This window comes from Portunus trituberculatus, chromosome 30 (assembly GCF_017591435.1).
Source record: "Portunus trituberculatus isolate SZX2019 chromosome 30, ASM1759143v1, whole genome shotgun sequence".
Lineage (NCBI taxonomy): Eukaryota > Metazoa > Arthropoda > Malacostraca > Decapoda > Portunidae > Portunus > Portunus trituberculatus.
In genome coordinates, this window is record NC_059284.1 from 5925250 (window position 1) to 5936204 (window position 10955).

The 10955-nt window shown below is 35.7% G+C and overlaps 1 long non-coding RNA gene across 1 annotated transcript in view; it reads left to right on the forward strand.

Annotated features, from left to right (window-relative positions):
* The window catches only part of LOC123510980, a 19835-nt gene extending 9241 nt beyond the window's left edge, over nucleotides 1-10594 (forward strand). Inside the window, exon 3 of the long non-coding RNA XR_006676673.1 lies at nucleotides 10524-10594. This is a non-coding gene — a long non-coding RNA (uncharacterized LOC123510980). The remainder of the gene's footprint in view (nucleotides 1-10523) is intronic.
* The last annotated feature ends 361 nt before the right edge of the window (nucleotides 10595-10955 follow it).

Sequence of the window (10955 nt, forward strand, 5' to 3'; positions counted from 1 at the left end):
AGAAATTCAAATATAATGAAGAAGAATGGAGAAAGTTAATCTTAAATAGAACCTCCTTCCAATTACTTAGTTTTTTTGTTTCGTTGTGTTTTTACTGACCTGTTCTTTACGATGATATTTGAAGTTCAGGGGAGCATCGGATACTTTCATGGATATGTAAGGTCATTGTTCGATTCTAGTGCTGTGACCGAAGGCACTGGGATGGTTTCTTTATTTTTCATGTTACTATATAAAGATGTTAGCGTGCCCTTTCATGCAGTGACATTTAATACTTTCATTAGTGTGTTATGTCGTGGATTGATAATAGATAGAATTTTACTTTGGAATATCCGGTAGCATTACTCTGATATATATGCATTTTTTAGTTTCTAGTGATTTTAAATTTACTGGTATGTACAGGATAATTTTTTTCTGCATTAATTACATAGAATATTAATGATCAGGCTTGACATATTTCTGTAAGTTGATATCTTATTACGTAAATACTTTCCTCGCGCTAAAAAGGGGGATTCGTTTTATTGCACTGAGCAGGCTGGCAGAAATATTCATAAAAAAAACTCCAGCATTTGCAAATTAATTTATAACTACTCCTCACATTTTCTATTGCCGAGTAACGTAGTGAGTGTTGAAAATAACTTGAATCTCCTACCGCTTCGCCCTTGCGTCCCTCCTCCCTTACCTGTTCGGTTTGTGTCCAGGTAACTAACGCATGAGGCAGGTGTGTCCGCAAGGGTAAGGGAGGGGAGGATGTATTGGGTCAAAGGTTACAGGTCACATATGAAGTGCGGCTTATTTTGGTTTTATTTTCCGTCCAACAGTTTGATTTTAAGGAGATTGAAATGAGTGAGTTTATGATGAAGAGAAAAATGTTGAGATAATAGAGGAAATCGGTTGGAAAGGAAGCATTATTGTTCCATAGAAGATCCTTTTCATAATGTCTACTCGTTGTTTCTTGTATCTTTGTCGAATGTGATTTCAAATTTACATATTATAATTTTCCTCTGTACATGTGCATTTTAGTTGAGATGTAATTTTGTGCAAGAATTACTTTAATTTTCAACTGCGCGTGTTTGCCTGTGTTATATGATCCCGTGAGATAATTAAATAAATAAGAGAACTGTAAAAATTTATAGGACTGTCTAAAGAAACGCAGCGTACGTGAAACTTAACAACTTATGAACCTTTATTAAATCATGGCTATTTCAGGAACGTTTCTCCTCTTAATCCCTAAATAATGTGCTCACCGTATGAGCCTAATGACTCTAACTTAATTTCATACCAGAAACATAATTAATTTAGATAATACACTTACCGGTCCCCCTCCCCCTCAGCAACTCCTACACTGCTGTATGTCGGTTCCCGGCTCATCACTATGCAAATTTGTTTAAGGCTTATGTGAGATGATAGCGTGAGGGGGAAGGAGGACGGGGAAGGGAAGAGGAGAGATGGGAGAAAGGCACCAGATGATGGGGAGTCAGGGAAGAAGGGATGAGAGAAGCTCCATGGGGGAAATAATGGGTGGGACATGGGAGTAAAGTAACAAAAATGATGAAAAGTTGAAGGAAATTGAAGAAAAAGAAATAGAAATAATACATAATCAAATTACTCATTACCCTACGGAGGTTATGAAATAAACGACAATTAATTTATTTTAAGCGATTAGTTAAATATAATCCAGTACTTTTCTCGAATGTTATTTAATACTGCTGTGTTGGCGTATTATTGTAGTAATTGAAATATAAGTGTGTTCGTTGAAATAATTTTGCTTATAGGGAAGTTCTCCTAATACTTCTGAAATCCGTGGAAAAAGAACATCGGATAAAGATCTTTCAATACGATGGCATAAAAAAAAAATCAAAGTAAACCTGAAAATTTATATGGCAAAAATGAAAAAGGAAAAGAAAATATGCGTAAAAATTGAGGACAAATGTAGCAGGCAAGCATTTACTTCCTAGGCAGAAAAATGCTAAATTATTCCAGTCGGATAATTTTTCACTTCCACAAAAAAGAGTAAAAAAAATACTTCGACGCCTAAGCAATTAACAATGGAAATAACTCAGGTGACCTCGTGGTTATTATTGTTATCAGGAATGTAAGTTATGGCGAGGGGTGACTTACCTGTATATCAATCAAAGGGGGTGAAGGGAGGGAGAGGCGGTGAGTAATTCTGTGCCATCCATCTACCAGCGGGAAATCAATAGGAAATAATGACTCAGGTTATTATACATGCAGGGAATTACTGGGCAGGGCGATAATTGGGCGGCATTAACCTTGACGTAGTGGTGTGGTGATGCTGTCTGGTGGGGGAGGCTGGGGTACTGCAGGGCACGCGTCTCTACCTGATTTATATATGCATTAATTACTTTGCTTAGTGACTTGTTCTATTTTTCATTCTCTCATCTGAAGATTTATCCATAAAATAAATTTGGTTTATTAGTTAGGTTAGGTTGGTGTGGTCTGGATTAGGGTAGGTAAAATTTTTAATTAGGTTACAATGTATTGGAGTTAGGTTAAGTTATATAAGTAGGGTTAGGTAATGTTGGATTATATTACTATATTGTGTTGGTGAGTTAAAGGAAAAAACATGAGGTATTTAATTTGTTAATATTTAAAGAAATCTCCATAAATAGAATTTCCATATGAGTAGATAAATTATTTCCACAATGATGTATCTATTTAGGCTGTGTATGAGGGAGAATATGATTGGTTATATATATATATATATATATATATATATATATATATATATATATATATATATATATATATATATATATATATATATATATATTTTTTTTTTTTTTTTTTTTTTTTTTTGTGTGTGAAGGAATGTTCTTGGACGAAATTCCTCCCAAACTTACCTGCCTTGCCCACCTGAGCACCTCATACCCAGGAATTCTGGTGAAGGAAGCGAAACGTTCATATGCAGCCTCACCTTTTCCCTTCATTTGGGAAGTAAAGCCGAGACTGTTGATTGTGTTCATTCTCGCGGTTCAGGGATGAGTGAAGCCTCGACTCCTGGGCTTCATTAAGGCTCGGATCCAGCCAAGCGCCGCCGCACTGGTCTATTTCCTCATAAATTTAGAGGTAATTAACCATCACTGCTAATTAGAAAGCAGCAGAAATACTATTTATCAAAAAAAGATAGTAGTTAATTATAGATATATTGGTGGCACCTGAGCGTTTTGATTACAGGTAGTGGGTGTCAGGAGGCGTGGCGGCAGGTTATTCGGAAGAAATTAGTAAGTGATTTTGGCTCTATCAATGGTGAGTGTATTTAAGTTACTGCTTCGTTTTTCGGTTTATCCCCCTCCCCACTCTCTCTCTCTCTCTCTCTCTCTCTCTCTCTCTCTCTCTCTCTCTCTCTCTCTCTCTCAGATGCCACCAAATTAAAGTCGACGAATTTCAGCAAGAAGTAAAATTAAATAAGATAATAAAAGAAAAGAAACACTTTTCTCGCACTGCCTCAGCGAGAAAGCTTATCACAAAAACAATGGAAAAGATAGATATATTTACATGCCGCTTATCGGAGCCTCGGCCGCAAAAAAAAGCATTAGGAACGTCACTCACGGAATACTTAGCTGGAATATAAATTAGAGAGGTAAGAAATAGATGAATAAGTGCCATCCATCATGACAGGGAAGCAAACATATTAATAAGGGAAAAATACGAGGAGAAAGAAGGGAGAGAGAAAGAGAGCGATGGGTAATTCAGATCCTGTTTTGCATATGAAGTGGTAGTGGGGAACAAAAGAAATAATATACGTAGTTAGAAAAAAAGTCATTAGGATGATGCTTGCAAGGTAGATAAAGCTGTGATAATTGCTATTCTTTTTCACTAGGAAACTGCAAAGAATAGTGTAAGCAATGATACTAAGACAACACAAACTTCTGTGTTAGCTTCTTAAATCATGGTTATTAGATTGATTTTGTGTATCAGAGAGAGAGAGAGAGAGAGAGAGAGAGAGAGAGGGTTCAACACGCAGTATATTTATATTAACTTTTTTGCGCATTTGCAGTTTTTGAGGCATTATTTTAACTGTTTCCTCTGATTTATTATTAATTGGAAGAACGGAGGAAAAACATTACTCTTGAATTATGCACAACGAGTCACACCGCGGTTGTTTTATTTGTCCCGCACTGTTCCAGCTCCCTGTCGCCACGACCCAAGATTCGTATGTGTGTGTACCTTTGTTCACCAGGTGCAGACGCGGCCCGACCTTCCTCTACCTTTACCTGCTTGAGATCAAACGTTTTACCTCTTATTGTACTCTTCGGAATATTGACCTCCGCCTATTGTACGCTGAGTAAAATAGACACTAAAGAAATAGCAGCATGTTGATTCAATTTTTTTTTTCTTTCTATACGTCTTTCCCTTCTACCTTTCTTAATTATTCCCTTGACATATGAATGTGCATGAAGAATCAATTAATTTCATAGATGATATAACGTTGAATTTACTCCATCATATACACGTCTAAAACTGTAATTATTGAAAGAACTAGAAGCTTCTTTACTTTATGTATATATATATATATATATATATATATATATATATATATATATATATATATATATATATATATATATATATATAATTTTTTTTGTGAGCACGAGTGTGTTGAGAAATGTTGTGAATTAAATATCTCCTGTCAGATGTGTACATAATACGTGTTTATTTATTTATTTATTTATTTTTTTTTTTTTTTGTGTGTGTGTACGATTATTCTGGTGTTGAAAATAAAATGGTTCCTGCCAGACATGTATAATTTGAATAAATTATCTTGCACTCCATAGAACACATAAAAGAGCTTTTTGTAATTATAATCCAGTCATTTTTTTTTTTTTTTTTACTATATTTTGCATATCACAATAATTCATGGTTTCCTTAAAATAAATGTATTTTTCCGAGAACTAGAAGAGAGAAAAGCAAGTGTAAGCGGTATGTAATTTTGGACGTGCTCTCCTAGTCAAGTAGCGAAAATGGGACAATAAAATGCGTAATGCTGATGCATAATAATAATAATAATAATACAAATGAAAGTGGAATTGTGTGTAGGAGTCGCTGAAGGAGAAGAAAAAAGTTGAGAAACACCTTGACACGGTTCAAACATTTATCTTCATACTCCTCCTCTCGTACCGTTTTTACTTTTTTTTCTATCTTATATATGCCTTACTCTGCCACACACACGCTTGGTTAATCCTTTTTCATTTTTTCTTGCTTCCTCCTCCACCTCCTCCTTTCTTGGGAAGCTATAACTTTGCCCACAAGTTTAAATTAAGCTGGGTTTACGTTTAACTTTTGTCATGGGCGTGTTGGTGTTAAAGAGGCGTTACGGACAGCCCCAACAGCAACGCGTTGGGATAAATTTCCACCTAGATTAATTATCGGTTTCCTGTAGACGATATAATTAAGCGATGTAAGGCGGTGTATTGCGTAAACAGGTAAATGTGTGTGTGTGTGTGTGTGTGTGTGTGTGTGTGTGTGTGTGTGTGTGTGTGTGTGTGTGTGTGTGTGTGTGTGTGTGTGTGTGTGTGTGAGTGATGGGCGGAAGAATTATAAGTGATATTAGAGTAATATTGTATATCTTTATGCGCTGGTGACATTCTGTCTGGTCATAGATCCAGGTGTGCGTGTGTAGATGTAACGTTTCTCCTTAGATTTGGTGCTGAATGTGTGAATTTGGTTGCAGGTAGTTTTGCGGGGTGTGGATGTGTGAATATACAGTAGGTTGGTGTGTGTGTGTGTGTGTGTGTGTGTGTGTGTGTGTGTGTGTGTGTGGGTGTGTATGTGTAATGCGGTACGTACATACATCCAGAGAATCAGGTACGTCGGTGCGGTCGTCAAGTCGTAGGAGTTCCTCATACATAAGGTCTGAGTGCGAGTAACGGCGGAGACACACGGAACCAGGAACCAAGACTTGTCGGGGCAAATTGCGGGGTAAATTGGCATAATCATAGATAAAGTCTTTCACAAAAGTCCACCTGGAAAAGAAAAAAAAAGTGTCTCAACGTCTGCATTTGTGACTTGTTTTATTCGCAATTTCAGGAAGATTTTAAAGAGAAGGGAAACTTGTATAACTTTCTCATGCAATAAAGACCATAAACATTTTTGAGAGGAATAACTCTTTTTACTTTTGCCTTTATGCTTGTATCATCTGTAAGCATTATATTTTTTTATCTATTCTTCTAGATTTTACACTGTCAGGCGGTAATGCACGAAAATAATCGTATAAAATTGGTAAATTCAACACACGGTCGCTTATTGAAAAAAAATAAATAAATAAACAAATAAGTAAAATATGTGTGTAACTTTTTAAATATTCCCCCACAAAAGGAAAGAATGTGATTATAGTAACCCAGTTAGTTAGTCTTCAGAAACCATACCAATGTACAAGATTGACCATTAAAATTATAAAAAAGAATTATATAAATCTCATCATGAACACAGCCCACGTGAAACTCTTGCACGTGCTAATTACAGGTAGAAATATAAGGTGTGACTAAATTGTCAAAGGCAAAATTACACAAAGACGACATGAGAGAGAGAGAGAGAGAGAGAGAGAGAGAGAGAGAGAGAGAGTGTGTTGGTTGGTTAGGCGGTAGACGGATGTAGATGGATGCGGGTGTGGTCGGGGAGGCAGTTTGGCGTGGTAATTAAATGGAGTGGGAAAAACACAGAAACAGGGAGGTCAGCAATGGTTAATGAGCATTTTAATAACAACGTTACCTGTGGATTGTGTGTAGAAAAAAAATATTACCATGGCATACATTAGTTGTCATGTTTTCCTTCTTGACCTGATTCGGCCATTATGTGAATAGCGAATGATAGACTAGTTTTTTTTTAGGAAATGGTATGAACTCTGGAATGTAAAAACAACAAGTAATCTTTCAATATTAAATGTTTCCTACTCTTTTGGGTTTATTCAGCCATTAAGTATTAACTTAGTTAACCTTCAAGTAAATATTTTACGATGTACTCATAACCCACAATTATAAAGAAAATAACTGTCATTATTTTCTGTGTATGTATATATATATATATATATATATATATATATATATATATATATATATATATATATATATATATATATATATATATATATATATATATATATATATTTATATATATATATATATATATATATATATATATATATATATATATATATATATATATATATATATATATATATATATATATATATATATATATATATATATATATATATATATATATATATATATATATATATATATATATATATATATATATATATATATATATATATATATATATATATATATATATATATATATATATATATATATATATATATATATATATATATATATATATATATATAATGTCATTTTCTATCTTTGTCATAACTTTAATTTTTCTTGGCCTATGAATTATTACTTATTAATCGTTACGTTGAAAGATACCTTTAAATATAGCAAATAACGTCAGATACCACCGGGATCATATTTCCTGTAACACTACGCACCTCACATCGCCCTTCCGTGGCAATGCATCGTAACAACGTGGCTGGCCAGGCGTCCTCACGCTACCAATAATGTACCATTGTTTAACTTCACTTAGTTAGAAGTAACGCATAATTGTAAATTAGAGAGAAAGAATATATATATATATATATATATATATATATATATATATATATATATATATATATATATATATATATATATATATATATATATATATATATATATATATATATATATATATATATATATATATATATATATATATATATATATATATATATATATATATATATATATATATATATATATATATATATATATATATATATATATATATATATATTATTTATAAATTTCGAGTAATCACACAAGTAAACAAGGAAGCGTATTTGCTTTACATATCTTCTATAAAATGCATCTGTAATCCAGATCCTTTGTTAATAGACGTGAGAATGCATAGAATATTCAGCAAAACCCTCAGTTCAGTTTTGAGTATGTGTGTTTGTCCTAGCGGAGGAAAAAAGGCAGTGAAGAAAGTTTTGCCTCACCCTGTAACCCGCTTACTGAGGCAGCTCCGTGTGGCTCAGCGGAGGGAAACGTTGCCTAGTTTCCTCCCATTTGCTTCCAGTCTTCCTTCTTCCCTCCTTCCTCTGTATTCCTCTCTCACTCTCTCTTCACCTCTTTCCTTCCGCCCCGTCCTTCCTCCCTCCCTCCCGTCATCTCTTTCTCCATTTCCTTGTGTGCGTGTTTCTTTCAGTTCTCTCTCTCTCTCTCTCTCTCTCTCTCTCTCTCTCTCTCTCTCTCTCTCTCTCTCTCTCTCTCTCTCTCTCTCTCTCTCTCTCTCTCTCTCTCTCGTAATCTCTGGAGAAGAACTTATTTTCTCGATTAAAGTATTTGTATTTAATTCTAATTAAACAGACTACTACATATTTGTATTGAGAGAGTTCACAGATATATCATGTGTATATGCTAAGAGAAAGAGAATACTTTTATTATTGGTTTTAACAATTTGAATATTGTTAGCAAATATAAATAATTAGCGCAAAACAGATATCGGGGAGGGAGTAGAGAGAAAAGAAGTAATATGATATGGATACTTGGTCAAAAAAAATATTAATGAAAAACAAAAAGAAAATGCAAGCCAAGAAAGATATCATTCTTAACTTTCAGCAAGGAAAAATAGAAAACTATCTGCAAGAAGTTGATATTTTCAACTTTTGTTCTTGTCGCGTAACTTTATCATTCATCTGTGAAGTGATGAAAAGAGGAACGAGAGACAAGATAAACATTGCTGCTTCTCCCAACACCACAATTTTATGAAGGAAAAAAAATATAATGATAATTCTAGAAAATACGGTTTAAATAATTATGTTTATTTTTTGTTGGCCGCTCTTTGGTGCCTAATCCAGAAGTGATTGATTTACATATCTAATGACATTGGTACTCCATTTTGTATAGTACACTTCATTGTTTTTAATAGTTTATATTTTTGTACTGTGTGTGTGTGTGTGTGTGTGTGTGTGTGTGTGTGTGTGTGTGTGTGTGTGTGTGTGTGTGTGTGTGTGTATGTGTGTGTGTTAGTTGAGGATTAAACAAGGCTCACAACACGTTCTTTGACCTTGTATCGTAACTTCACAGAGAATTTTATCCACCGAGCTCCTGGACGCCTGAAGCTCTTCATCAATTATGCTGCTTCTCAACAATTCAAGTGATCCTCGCTCTGAGAGACTCCTTGTGTAGTTATGTTGACTCGCTTCCCAAATCACTCAACTGACGGCCACCAAATGAACTGCAACTCATTAGCATATATTCCATTCCACGCCATCATCTCTCTCTCTCTCTCTCTCTCTCTCTCTCTCTCTCTCTCTCTCTCTCTCTCTCTCTCTCTCTCTCTCTCTCTCTCTCTCTCTCTCTCTCTCTCTCTGTCTCTCTCGGCACACACGTACACTCCGTTAATTCATGAAAAAATTATGCTCTCTTCACTATCTTCTTACTTTTTCATTCCATGACATGCCCGAAACAATTCAGTCCCTTTATTCTCAACTCACCTCACTTCCTCTCTCTCAGCCTCATCCGCTCCTCCCGCCATTGTAACCTTCCGTGTCGCCTTCTTCTGGAGGTGAACGCTACATGAGAGTAAAAGTATTTCCCAACTGCGTTGTATATTTGAGACGACATGGATAAGGGAGTTGATCTCGCTCCGCCCATGTATAAGGGATGAGGAGGTAGGGAGGAGGAAGAGGGGAGGGAAAAGGTGTGTGCTTTACAAGGGAGCATTCTCTTTCTCTCTCTCCTTTCTTGGTCGCATTATTTTGTTCCTGTTTTTTTTCTGTTCATTCCCCACTGTAAATATACATGTATGGTATGATACTCAAGCATTTGATTTCCTTCTTTATGATTCCACATTCTTTTCAGATCTTTAATGACTTTCTTGAGAGGTTTGCTTTGATTGCTGTTAACCTAAGCCCACCTTATGGTTCGCTCGGCTGCCTGTTGCCTGATGAGAGTAATTTTTTCCATTTGCCTGTATTTTTGTCTTCGTTTTTATTCCGTTCGTCTTTAAGGAACATGCTTCACTCACATATAATATGCCTGCCTTTTAGTTCCTTCCCATGTCGTACTGTTTACTTCGATGGAGTACGAGGAAAATCAAGACGAGGAGGAGGAGCAACCAGAGGGGAAAAGGTTGGAGTCAGCCACATCTGCTTTCATGGTGTAACTTAATTTCCTCTCCCTCGTCTCTCCCGGAGGAGGAGAGTGAAGGACAATTTTGCGCTCCGGAGGACAAGGTTAAAGGAGAGAGTTGTCGTCCAGTTGCATTTCTTTTCACTTGTTTACCTGACGAACATTTGGCAAGGATACACTAGCACCAACCACCCTCTTCCCCTCTCTTATTTCCCCACATAAACATCACCATTGATCTGATGGTTTCCTTTCTTCAGTTCTCCACTTCTTTGACTTCCTTAACCTTTAAACCTACCTACAACTTCTGCACCTCCTTTCCCCCAGCACGGCATCATGGACACAGGAAAGGATGTCGGCAGCCCGTAGGTATTCGAGGCTTTGGCCACACGCGGGTGCTGGCTGGAATGCAATAACAGGAAGGTGGTGAGTGAAAGAACCTCTTTTGTTGGTCAGAAGGACACTCGCCTCCGCTACCCGGCCCCCAGGAAATATTCTTTATTAAACGGTCAACTTTTCAGTAGTTGGTACAGATATAGATTTAGATCAGAGAGAGAGAGAGAGAGGGTAGCTACGTATTTCATTTGAGCTTACTGGGGATAGAGAGCTAGATTAATAGGAAGATGTGAATACTCCAACACATAAATCGATAAATGCATAAACATGTATAGAGATATCGCATATTCAGCTAGAGATCAAGAGAAGCCTAAGCATACACAAACACACACACAGTCTCTCTCTCTCTCTCTCTCTCTCTCT